Here is a 12,377-nt window from a genome sequence, read left to right as displayed (position 1 = left end):
AGGGAGAAAAAGTTAGAAATAAAAGTCACAAACTAGAAGAAGTTAGAAGCTGCAATTGTAGGTTCCACAGTAAAACTCAGGATTTGCAAAGTACATTACATCACTGTTATTTTTAGTGCAGCAGTAAAAAACAGGATCTGGGCCCATTTCACAAAATACTGCATGAGTACACAGAAAGAGAAAGCTCCTACTTCAGAAATCTTATTACCTCAAATCAACCTACTATGGAAGTCAGCGGAAATGTTCCTATTAATTTTATTTACTTCCATGTTTGTTGATTTTGACTTAATCTGTAATTTGCATTACAATGGCTGAAACTCACGTATACACTTCCAGAAAATACAAAAGGCTTTTGTAAACACTGCTAAGACAAGGCAAAATTTGAGCAGCAGAGGATATTTTCACTATCTGACTTCAGGCAACTAATTTAGGCATCTATATTGTCAGTGGCACTTCTATAAGTCAAGTCAGAATAGCAAAGATAGGAGAATCACACTATCGGTTGGTTGTATATAGGCAAGTCTCAGCTTCTAACTCAGGCATATACATGAAGCAAGAAGGTGAGAATAGGCCCAGCGTATCTAATTGTAATTACAAGAGGCATAGAGGTAAAGAAGAGTTTGATATCTAGCTGGTACACAGGGCTCAGCACTTCATGGCATGCATCGTGAACTAATTAATGCCTGAAATACAGTTCCTGCAGCAGCCACGCACTTCCAACATTTCATGCTAACTCAGGAAGGGGACACGGCCTACTGCAGTCACGAGAAGACAAATGTACCACTCGTATCTTGGAAGAGTGGCTACGATTAACACCTCAGCTCTATTAGAGCAGAATTTTCATTGCAGCCCAACAGCGCTTGACACCTGGTGATAGGCAGGGCATGGACGGACATAGGCACTAGGGGGTCCCTGACCTTATGGAGAAGGCCAAGAGAACTGAACAGAAGCATCCTGTGGAAATCACTACAGAGTTATCCTATTATTAAATTGTAAAAGATGGTTTTTAAAAAATCTGTAAATAATATTTCTTACATTCAAGCATTTTTATATTACATTAAAGTCCATTTAACAGTCAAACATTGAAGTTCACGTAACAGTTTCATCCCTGTTAAATCCTACAAGGGTTTTCCATGTGGAGAACGGCTATTGTATTGATCTATGAGAAATCTTCAGGATCATTATAGCCATTTGCCCATGCCTACATAAATAACATGTGAAAATGCAGACTGTGGTCAGTGCTTTTTCTGCCCCAAATTGAAAAAAGTTAGCTCGTTAGTCATTTCTTCTCTGTAAATTTTTCCCTCAGTAAGTGGTTAAGGCAAGAAATTCCTGAGTAAAGAAACAAAATTAGAAAAATTCTAGGAACAATTTTCAATCCAAGGACTCAAATGATAGTATAACAATTTACAGCTTTCACACTTTCATGAGTTTAAGAAAGAATGTGACCTTTTTAAGAAAGAATCAGAAACTGAGAACATTTTCTCTTAAATATACCTCTGAAGCTGAGCTGATTTAATTCCTGGCTGGTGCTGATTTCTTTACTATTGCAAGAGTGCAAAATTTGACCTTATAACTTATAAAAATCTGTTTTTAGTGTAAATGCATTGGAGATGTTTTTATACAGTATTAATTGATGTTTATTGGAGGCTGAGGGGCTGATCATTTAAAGTTGTGGTATCAGACACGTCTTCCTTGTGGGCCTTTGCAACACGACAGCAAGTACAAAGACTATTAAAATCTCTTTGTGAAAACACACAAAAAATCAATCTTCTTCCACAAGGAGGTGCCCTCCAGCACAATCAATATAAACTGGTACAACAATATCTTATGATGCTTGTCAGCTGCTTTAAACCTTTTTGCTCAGTAAAATTCACAAAGTGCTGTTGCCTTTCATCTCTGCTGGATTGTGCCAAATGAAGATGTATTTCTAAATGAGCTGCAGGGGCAAACACTGCCATCAGTTACCCCTGTGCAAATGGCTTTAAATTCAGCAACGCTGTAGAGGACTGAATTCAACTTGGATTCAGTCCAGTATAGTTAAAGAAGATGGATTTGTTTACTGCTTTGAGATTTTTCTTTCCTCTGTCTACTTTGGTTATATTACAGGTTCTGGATGGAAAGTTGTGTTCTACATTTTGATTCTCACATGTTAGAGAGCCCAGAACACCAAAGAAATCAGAGTAATGACAATCAACAGGCTCTTTCACCTGTTTTGTATTATTAATCAATGTTATTAGCTCCAGTTACAAGCTGACTGTTAGAAACAAGTTTTTTCAAGAACTGCATGTTTTGATCAAGTGCATAACTAGCAACTAGTTTAAATATATTTTGTCTCTTTAAGGTTGTCATATGTGTTCACCACACTTTCAACACGTCTAGGGGAAAATTTCTGCAGTAACTTTCCAGAAATCAAATATTTTCCCCAGTTCACGATGAACTCAGGACTCAATAACTGGAACTATTTGGTTCCTGTTTAATCCTAGTTTAATCAGTTTTATCTCCTGCTAAGTACTCCTTGAAAATAAGCACCACGAAGACAGCAGGGATAAAAAGCCCTAGATTAACATATGTCAGCAAGTGTTGGAGACAGGAAAGTACTCTGCTAGACCAAGACAATATACCTGAAAATACAGTTAATACAAAAAGACACTTGATAGGCTTGTTTAGTGAAAAATTAAACAGTATTCTCTATCATTGTGCTGTATTTCTTTATGCAATGAGACACCAAACACCACGACTGAAACAAAATCCCATAAAATCTTATCCAAACAAGCGCAGTCAGATCAAAATCCCTTTTATAGAAATTAACCTTCTGTGTGAAGAAAACTCAACCAAATAGGCAGCTGCATGATACTGTAAGTTAGCACATTTAGCCTTTTGGCCTCAGGAGAGCAGAGTTTAAGATCTGGCATTAGGTGCAAAAGCAAACAAATTTTGAGGTCTCATACAAACCATGCTCATGCTGTGCTTCTGATAGTTCATTTTCAAAGGAAGGTCACTGTGAATACAGATTTGGCTGGATCACATAGTAGATCTTTAGCCCCTGATTTTATTAAATACTACATTAATTTATTCATTGAAAATAAAAAGGAAAAACAAAGGACTGTCCTGAATTCTTCTCCTTTATGAGTAAAAACTATGCAAATGTAGCATATTTTGGTCTGTGAACCACAGAATGGGAATAAAAATGTGACCTCTACAGTATTGCTCTGTCATTCTTTTGGCTCTGCAAAATGCCTTAGGGAGAGCTGGAGTTGTAGGAGGAAGAAGCAACCTTCAAATGAGTGTGAAGTGTGTTTGATACGCAAGCACTCTGCAATACAAAGACCCCGAGAGCACTAACTTGACCTCTATTCTTCTCCACTGAGTCAAGCTGCTGTTATGGATGCCTGTGGTTAGCAGGAGATCCCTGTCCTGACAGCACACCCACAGAAATCAGGGATCAGCAACCTATGTGGCAGATGCCAAGACATCTTGTGAGCATCTCAAATAGGAGTAGGACCAAAAGGTGGGAGTGGGGCACCTGGCTCCCCCCAACTGTCTTCCTCACACAGTGGCATGAAACTACCGCTCAGCTGAAACACAATATTTAGTTTTCTTGAGGACCTATACCTCTCCATTCCCACTGAGCTCCTCACAGCTCTCTTAACCTCTGGTTTCAGAAAGAACTAGTCCAGTCAACCACTTCCAAAGTGCTGCTAAATTCCATAGCAGATAAGCATTGTGGAGCTGGGATTCAGTGCAGGAGCTTTGCCAACATAGACGGTTCCTCATGAGGGCCACATGGATCCCATTAGAAGAATTCATTAGTGACTGTGTGTGGAGAAGTAGGAAATCTCATCCAGTGCACGGCCACTCTACTGGATTCAGCTCCGCATCGAATGAATTCTTGTGCGACCTTTCCTCCACCCGTATTTCAGTACTTACCTATAAAGCAGGAAAAGTACTTTCTGATCCCATAATATTGTGAGGAAAAATTGTATAGCAGTCAGTGCAGTTAGGAAGCTTATAACTGCTTAGGAATATGAAGAATCTCACATAATTTCCTATCTTTTCCATGGGGGTGCGTCTCCACAATATCCTGAAAAATTCTTGAGTGACCTTTAGTGAGGTAATGTCCTATGAAATAACTTTGCACCTGACTGAAGGCTGATCATGTGCTGAAAAGCATGCTAGGAAAGGAATCAGCTGATATGACTATCTCTGATTCAGACATAGTTTTATAATTCTCTTGCAATCTTTAAAGTCTATTAGTCATCAAATGCATATCAAAGGAGATATAGACGCTTAATATTTCTTCAAAGAGCTGCCTCCCTACAATATTTTAAGTGTAAGCAGGACATGCTTCAGTGAAGAAACATTGTTACAAATCTGTCAAAAGGTAAGAAAATGGTTTGAATGAGGCTCAATAAAACTATGCATATACACATTTCAATTCCTCCCAAGTACAATTGTAGGTGGACTGATACCCCAAAAGCATCTAGGAGCTGAAACAGAATTTTAGTTTAAAATCTTGCAGGGGGGGTTGATTTTTGTTTATTTGTTTGTTTAAAGGAAAAGCCTGTGATCCAAAGATATTAGAAGTGACTGAAAATTTGCAAGTTGAATATCAAAGGCTGACATAACCAATCAATGGTATTAATTCTTAGCTGTCATAGAATACTTTTTATCAGTAGATTTCAAAGCATTTTACAAAGGGAGGTGACTCATTTGATACAAGAGGTAACAGAGAAAAATAAGCAGTTTTGTCCAGGGGCACCCACAGTGCTGTAAATAGAATCCAGGTTGTCTGGGTCACAAGTCACCGAGGAACATTTCTCCTCTGAATCTGGCAGACTGAATAAGGGTTTGAAAAAGGTTCTGTCCATATGTTTCACTTGGGAAGATGTACTTAATAATGTCCATAATATCCTTTTATATATTTAGAGTTATCTTTATGCTCAAATATTTCATATATTGAGACTAAATAATGTAGATATTTGCATTATTAATTGTGTCCATGCCACAGTACTCTCCACAAGATATGTTAACCCGTCTTAACTAATTGTTATGTCTACCTTAGCTTCCTGAAAAGGGGCTTTTCATAATGAAAGAGTGTAGAATCAAGCTAAGTGAAGTGCATGGAAAATGGCAGAAAAAAAAGTTTCCTAATTTGAAGAAACAGCAGATTATAGTATTCTCTTTATGGTGAAAGAGATATAGAATAAAAGCTTCTTACAACTCAAAAACCACAGAGGAATAAAAATTCTTGGATTTGCATGGAGAAGACAGCAAACAACTGGATGCAACAACCCAATTCTTTACTTTTTACTTTCATTTGCATTTGTGCTGATTGGTTTGACCTTGCTACATTCACACCCTCTATAAAAGAAAAAATATCTAAAGAAAAGGCAGAGCCAGAATGGGTCAGTGTCCTTATATCAAGGAAATACAAGAAACCAACAAGGCATATGAGATTAGCTTCATCCATATGATAATGAGGCATAGTAGGGGGACCTTGGCCACAATGCTGTTGAACTTCTTGCTGAATTCAGCAGGTTTCAGGGTTATTGTTTTATCCAAACCGAACAGAAAAATTCATAGCACCATTCTTGAAATGCAGCAGATCTTACCAAGCCATTAAATTGAATTCTGCTACCAGCAGATGTTGACAAAATCTGATGCTTCTGATTGTTTAGACCTTAAGCTCCTTCCCTTCACAGTTCAGACTTTCACCTGTTCAGAGAATGCTCACATATTCAGAAAATCATACATCTATCTACGTAGGTATAAAAAAGGCAGAGACACATAAAGTCTACAGACTTTAAGGCAGACTCAAAAAAAGTGAACTGCGTATGTTAAAAAATTGTGGCTAAATATTCTCCTCTCTAGCTTCTTTTGAATTTGATAGAGATGATTATATTTGCAGTCCTAAAGTCTCTGCTACCTGTCATATTTATTGTATTTACCTTTAAACTTACTAATTATTATTCTTTTCTCTTAAGCCTTGTGAAGACATTTTCTTTATTTTGACAATTCCCAGAGTTAGCTAAAAAATTTTCTATTATCACACAGAAACATGCAACAAATAAATGAATTTTCTTATGGTAGTAAAAGAAATTGGTTATACGATCTTTCCCTCAGAACTGCTGCTCTCTCCTTTTCTGATTTCCGCTTCCATTTTGAAACTAGACAAAGGAAAAAGAAAAAAGTTGATGTTTATTAGTCTGAATATGGTATATGTCTGTGCAGCCCTATTTCTAGCCTGTTCCTAGCGATCTGACTGTTGTCAGTTTATTTTAAGTCCACCTTGATCCACTTCCATATCTTTTCTACTTGCCTCACTAAAAGTCAGCCTGTAGGCTGATTGTCCCTTGCTAGGGCAATGAGACAGACTACTCCTGAAATATCATACGCCTTTATTAGTAGGTTTATGTACTGGGAAGAATTTACTTCAACCTTTTTGGCTAATTCTGTCAGACCGGAACAAATTTCTTATAGGGAACACACTAAGTTGTATCCTGCAGCTTCAGAATGACAGGATCATTAATGACAGATCTTAATAGAAGCACTTATATATTAATAATGTATACATTAATTACATGGCTATTATATAAAGTGCCTATATAGTCTATATACATGAATAGTATCCATGTAGTAAATCACAAAGCCATATGTCAACTGTAATTATCCATGCATTTTTAACTTTCTTTTTCCTGCTACGTTGAGCACTCACATTCCAACAACCTGGACAACCTTAAGTTTCCTTTCTTTTCTTTTCTGATATATTTTTCCTCCTTTTACAACAAAATCTAGAGTCTCCTTCCAAAATTACAGCAGTCTAGTGAACAAAATAGCCTAATTTGGTTAAAGCTCAGATCTTCCTTAAAAGCAGCTTTTCTATATCTAGAAAAACATTCAGAATGTGATAACTGACATCTTAGCGAACTCATAGACCTTGAGATTTTCAGACAGGGAAACTACAGTTTTAAGTCATCAAAACCTACATTCCCAAGGCATACTTAGAATTTCTTATAACTTTAGCCTGCTAAATTTCTAAGATGAGGTGACTATTTTTGACTCCTCCCACAGAAAGTAGACAACAGTACGATGTAAGAAAGTCTCAAAAGCCCCATTTTTCTGCAAAGATGGAAAGATTTTTCCTTCCTATTGCCTCTCCCCATTTCCACAGTTGCAACAGTACTGTAAAAGATTTGGACAGGCCTACTTCCAAGGATCCCCTAGATTTTCTCAGATACCATGGACCCAGAGAAACTCAGGACCAGAGAGATCTAAGAACCATTTTTGTTCTTTCAACAACACAGTGCAAGAAAACAGCCTGAGATAGTTTTAACCATGCTAATGCAGCTTCTGGAAGAAGTTTTGACAAGATAGGAACCATCAGCTTGTATCGTATAAATACATCAATATATTGCCTGAAATTATCAATAACTTTTCTTGAAATAAGCAGTTTAAATATGCGTGTGAATGCATAAGTATTAGATAACACATTTCTGCTGCTTCTCTAAGCCATCCTACCTCAATGCCACTTTCAAATTCTTTGACAAGAGACAAGAATTTCCATCACAGCGATTTACTTCCTAGGCAGAGAAATGATGAAACCTCTGCTATTATTTAAAAATTTCTAAACATTCTAAGGATAGGTTTCTTTTATTTATTTTTTTTCCCAGCATATGTGGCACAGAGAAAATATATGATGCTGTGGGAATGTTGCTATGAAAACCTTTTTAATATATTTGGGAGGAGCTGTAAAATGTACTTTTGCCTTCACAAACAAACAACATGGAAATAACAAGCAGCTCAGGCATGGATAATACATTTGCTTCACATCCATGCCAATAAAAACATTATACCACACCACTCTATGATGTATTTTATAATTATGGCATAGCAATAATGGCTTCCAGTGAAGAGAGGGTTACAGATTTCATCTTTAAATCTTAATTTCATGTTTGTAACAACAAGAATCAAACAAAGATTAGGATGTTTGATAGATATTGCATTTTTTAGGGGAAGCTGATTTTTGCCCCATAAAGCAGGGTCAGGCAAAAAGAGGAAGTTACTCTATACCTGAGAAATTGAGTCCAAGATAATCGTGCTGTTTTGTCACTGAACTGACTTGTCTTTTCTTGCGCCTTCTGCAATATATATAAACCTCTCTAGACCCAGTGTTTTTCAGCAGTATCGTTGCTCTCTGCTTTGTACTGATTCCCAACTGTTTAACATATTGCTATAGAGCTGTTTTTTCACCAACATGATGATTTTTTACTTTAATGTGTCTGACTGAGTGCTCCAGATGGAGTTTTTCTTAGCAAATTTGAGAGCTCGTCATACAATGGAAATACTCATTGGCATGAATGACCTATGTCTCCAGATACAAACAAAACCCTGGATGTGCATTTCAATATAATCTGAACTCATCCGATGCCCTGGGTCTTTGAGCAGGACGTTCTGAGGTGATTTTTTTACTTCTTATGAGTAAATTCTCTTTAATATACAGCCTGCAATTGCCAGTTTGCAGCAATACTGAGAATAAGGGTCTTCTTTTCTTATGCTTAATGCTCTTAAGATTTTTTCTTCATCCTTCCTTACTGGATACAGCTATATATGTCCCATTAATGTCCTAACTTATGGAACTGCTGTCTGTCTCATTTAGGGGTTTTATGAGAATTCAGCTTATACTTGCAATGGCCTTTTAGATTGTTTTAGTGAAGTAAGTCAGCAGGTCAGGCTTCTGTGGCTAGACAGATCCTCTTATACACATTTTCAGAAATACTGAGTTTCCATTACAGTTTATGTGTAGGGTCTTCCCTGAATAACACTTAAATCAGTCAAATAACCTGCCTTTCGTCTTCCAAAAACATTACTAATTGAGCACAATAAATATTTTGAGTATTTCCATAGCTTTTTCTTTCACTTTACATGAGAGATTTGGGTCTGTTGCTGTCTGCATTTGTCATAACCATTCCATCAAAATTCAAAACATCTTGTCATGACAAATCTCTGTGTAGATCCATACCTGCTTTCAAAGAGTCAGATGCACTGGTCTGTTGATACAATTGATATAAATGCATGAAGTCACCTAAGGTTTTAAGCAAGAGTCCAAGTCTGATGAAATTAGGATATGTACTGCTTAATGTTATCTGTTGAGGATGGAAGTTAGAGCATTATGGAATATGTTATTGATAGAGTTAGAGGCAATATGAGATGGGAAAGACATTCATTAGTGTTTTTTCTCTCTCTCCTTATTTTGGGGGAGGGTTGTACTTTCTGAGTCCTGCCTCAATCCTGTTTAATTCTAAATAGTCTTAGCTTGCTAGAAAGAAAAATGCCACATAGAGAGAAAACATGGTGAAATGTTAGAAGGATTTTCAGTGGCAGAAATATAAAAAGGGCATATTACTCACAAATTGTTCTTTTTTTCTTGGGTTTTTTTTGGTTGTTTCTTCTTTTTCAAAAGACATGCAGTTCCCAGTTAAACACAAATGCAGCAATGTTTCTTTTATGCCTTTAAAAATAAAATACCCCCAATGTCAGCAGCTTAATAATCACGCGCAAGCCTACAATAGCCCTTTGTAAGGAGTGTGTTTGTTAGACAAGGAAAACAGATCCTAGAGGCAAAGGATTCTAGGTTCAATTTTACAGATTTACTGTACAGTTGGGTATTGTAAAAGTACCCAAACTACTCAAGCCAGTTTTGTTATATATTCTTTTTAGTTCAGTCACAGGACCTGAACAAAATGCAGGATACAGAACACCACCTTTTGCCACCAGAGCTTTGTGCCTTCATTCCAAATCATTACTCACTTCCAGGAGATAGATACTAAGTCCTCTACTGTAGTCAAAGGTCCACCCGCCTTAGGACAGGCCAGCGTCAATGTTTAGAAAGAGAGTGTGGGAACAGGGTGACCTTGGTACATCCTCTGAGAGTGTGACAATCTCTGCCTTAGGGACTTCCCAATTTGGACAGTTCAACTTCAACAGCATATTTAAGCATCTATGATGGCCATTTCTTCCTTATATTTTTCTAAGCATTTTTTTTTTAATTCACTTGAAATTTGTGCCATCCAAAACAACTTTTGGCAGTAAGTTTCACAAATTGATAATTGTGCTGTGTGGCAAAGTACTTCCTTCATTTTCTTTAAACTGCTCATCTGATGATTGTTTCTTTCTATTGCTGCCACAGAATTCTTGTTATAAGACTAAGCAAATTATCATTCCCTGTTCTCCTTCTCCAAATGATTCATGATTTTGCACACCTTGGTTGTATCCCTTCTCAGCTATCTGTCCCAAGTTGAGTCTTTTCTAGTATCTATTAATAAAGAAGCCATTTGATAAGTCTTTATTATTCTTGTGACCTCTCTCTGTATCTTTCTAGGTCTCCTATAAACTTCTGAGATTTGGCAACCAGAACTGCAGAAGTCATCAGAGGGCCAAGAGAAGTTTACATGATACGTGAAAGCTGCTTACCTAGCATTTAGCTGATGGAAAGCAATAAGCAGCCAAGTTTAGGTTTAAGGACTGGTTTTGTCACAGCCAGGCTACATCGCTTACCAAAGGCTAGATAACAATCATAGAAATTATTCAGTTTAAAGGACTGCATAGCTCCGGAATCAACCAATTATGTGCCAGTGCTTCCTCAGCCATTAAGGCCAGATTCACAAAGAAACCTTAGGTACTACAAAATAGAGCATTGGAGTGTCTAAAGAGATACCTGGCTATTTAGTAGAATCTTTCCAAAATAGGAAGAATTAAACATCTGAACTCAAATTCATGAAAGCTGGAATGCTGAGCAGCACATGCATGGACTATGCAAAACTAACAGTCCCTCTCCAGGAGTAGGGATCTATTCCGGGCTCCATGGAAATGTCTGATCGCTTTAACTCCTATGAACTCTCTCCTGCAGTGCCATGCTGGAATTCTTTCTTTAAGATAATAATAGAAAGAGGCGCTTCATTGTATTTCTCTGTAGATATACATCTAGCTCTACCTATTTTGTCTCTCTCTCACACACATTTCATTCCTAGGGAAGCAGAGAAGCCCCGGTTCAGCTAAGCAGCTTTTGAAAGTCTTTCTGGAGACCCTTAGATATCTAATACATTTGGCTGGGCACACAAAGCCTTATAATGTGGAGCAGAGAGTGTCTGAAATTCCCTTGAAAGTCTAGCCTTTCTTGAAATCTGCTAGTCTTGAGAACGGGTGGAAGCCTAGTGTATTCCTTAGACTGCTAAATGTCCACATTACCTTCATAAAGAGCTGAGAAGGCAGCCTGATCCCTACATATCCCACCACCTTTGCAGAGACCAACACTAAGCCACTTATAGAATGGACTCCAGCACACACATCTGCCAGCACTGGTCACGTAAGATCGCTGTAAGAATTAATGGAATGTATAGATCTGCACCACAGAGAGCTTGATACAAATAATAGGAAACAAGAGTTGTCTACACAAGTAGAACTCAGAACATGCACATTTTAGTTTAATTTCATCTTTTATTATTGGTGTCATGCTATGCCCCAGGTCTTGATCATTTGCATATCTTTCTGAATAGTGTAACAAGTGAAATTGTCCTCTGTAAATACCACAACTAGACAGACACACACATTACTAATAACAGGCCACAGACTGTTGGGATAAAGCTACTTAGCTGACTTCAGTGAAACCAAGCTGATTTACACCAGCCCACAATCTGAGCCATTATCTTTTAATTTTTTTCTTTTTTAATATGGTGGGACAATAAAATCACTGCATTTATAGCCCAGAATACTCTCTGCGTATTCCAAGATCTTGTTTGCTCTTTTAACAGCTACCAAACACTGCGCAGATGGTTTTACTAAATTATCAACAATCACTTCAAAGTCAGTTCTGATATTCCTCTCCTTGGGGCTAAACTTACTGGGGCCAAACACATCCCTGGTGCAGCTCTGCTAGAGTAATACATTTGGCCCATGGACCACAAAGTGCACTGCCTCCAATTACCTTCTCTCTCTTGCTCTTATCTCAGTTTACTGACTCTGTACTTATCTTAGTCCCTTACTTTCTTATCTAAAACACTGCAATCTTCCAGGTCCCCTAATGCAGTTCATGATTTGACTCCTGTTGTTCTCATCTAATATTATCGTCCCTTTCTATATTTTACTTTCTCTCTTCCTTTTCCTGAAGCACTCCCACAAGCACTGAGGTCTTAAAAATCATTGCTGTTTACAGAGTTTATTACTTTCCATCATTTCTTATAGTTCTGCTGCAGCATGTCTTTCAAGTAATTATCTCTGTGATTTACTACATCGGTCACAAAACCTCCTCCTTCCTGCACTAATCAGCTCCGGATTATCTACTTGGTAGGGCCAGATTGTCACTGACAGACTTTTTCCCA

Source organism: Apteryx mantelli, chromosome 2 (genome assembly GCF_036417845.1).
Source record: "Apteryx mantelli isolate bAptMan1 chromosome 2, bAptMan1.hap1, whole genome shotgun sequence".
Classification (NCBI taxonomy): domain Eukaryota; kingdom Metazoa; phylum Chordata; class Aves; order Apterygiformes; family Apterygidae; genus Apteryx; species Apteryx mantelli.
This window is presented reverse-complemented; position numbering follows the sequence as displayed.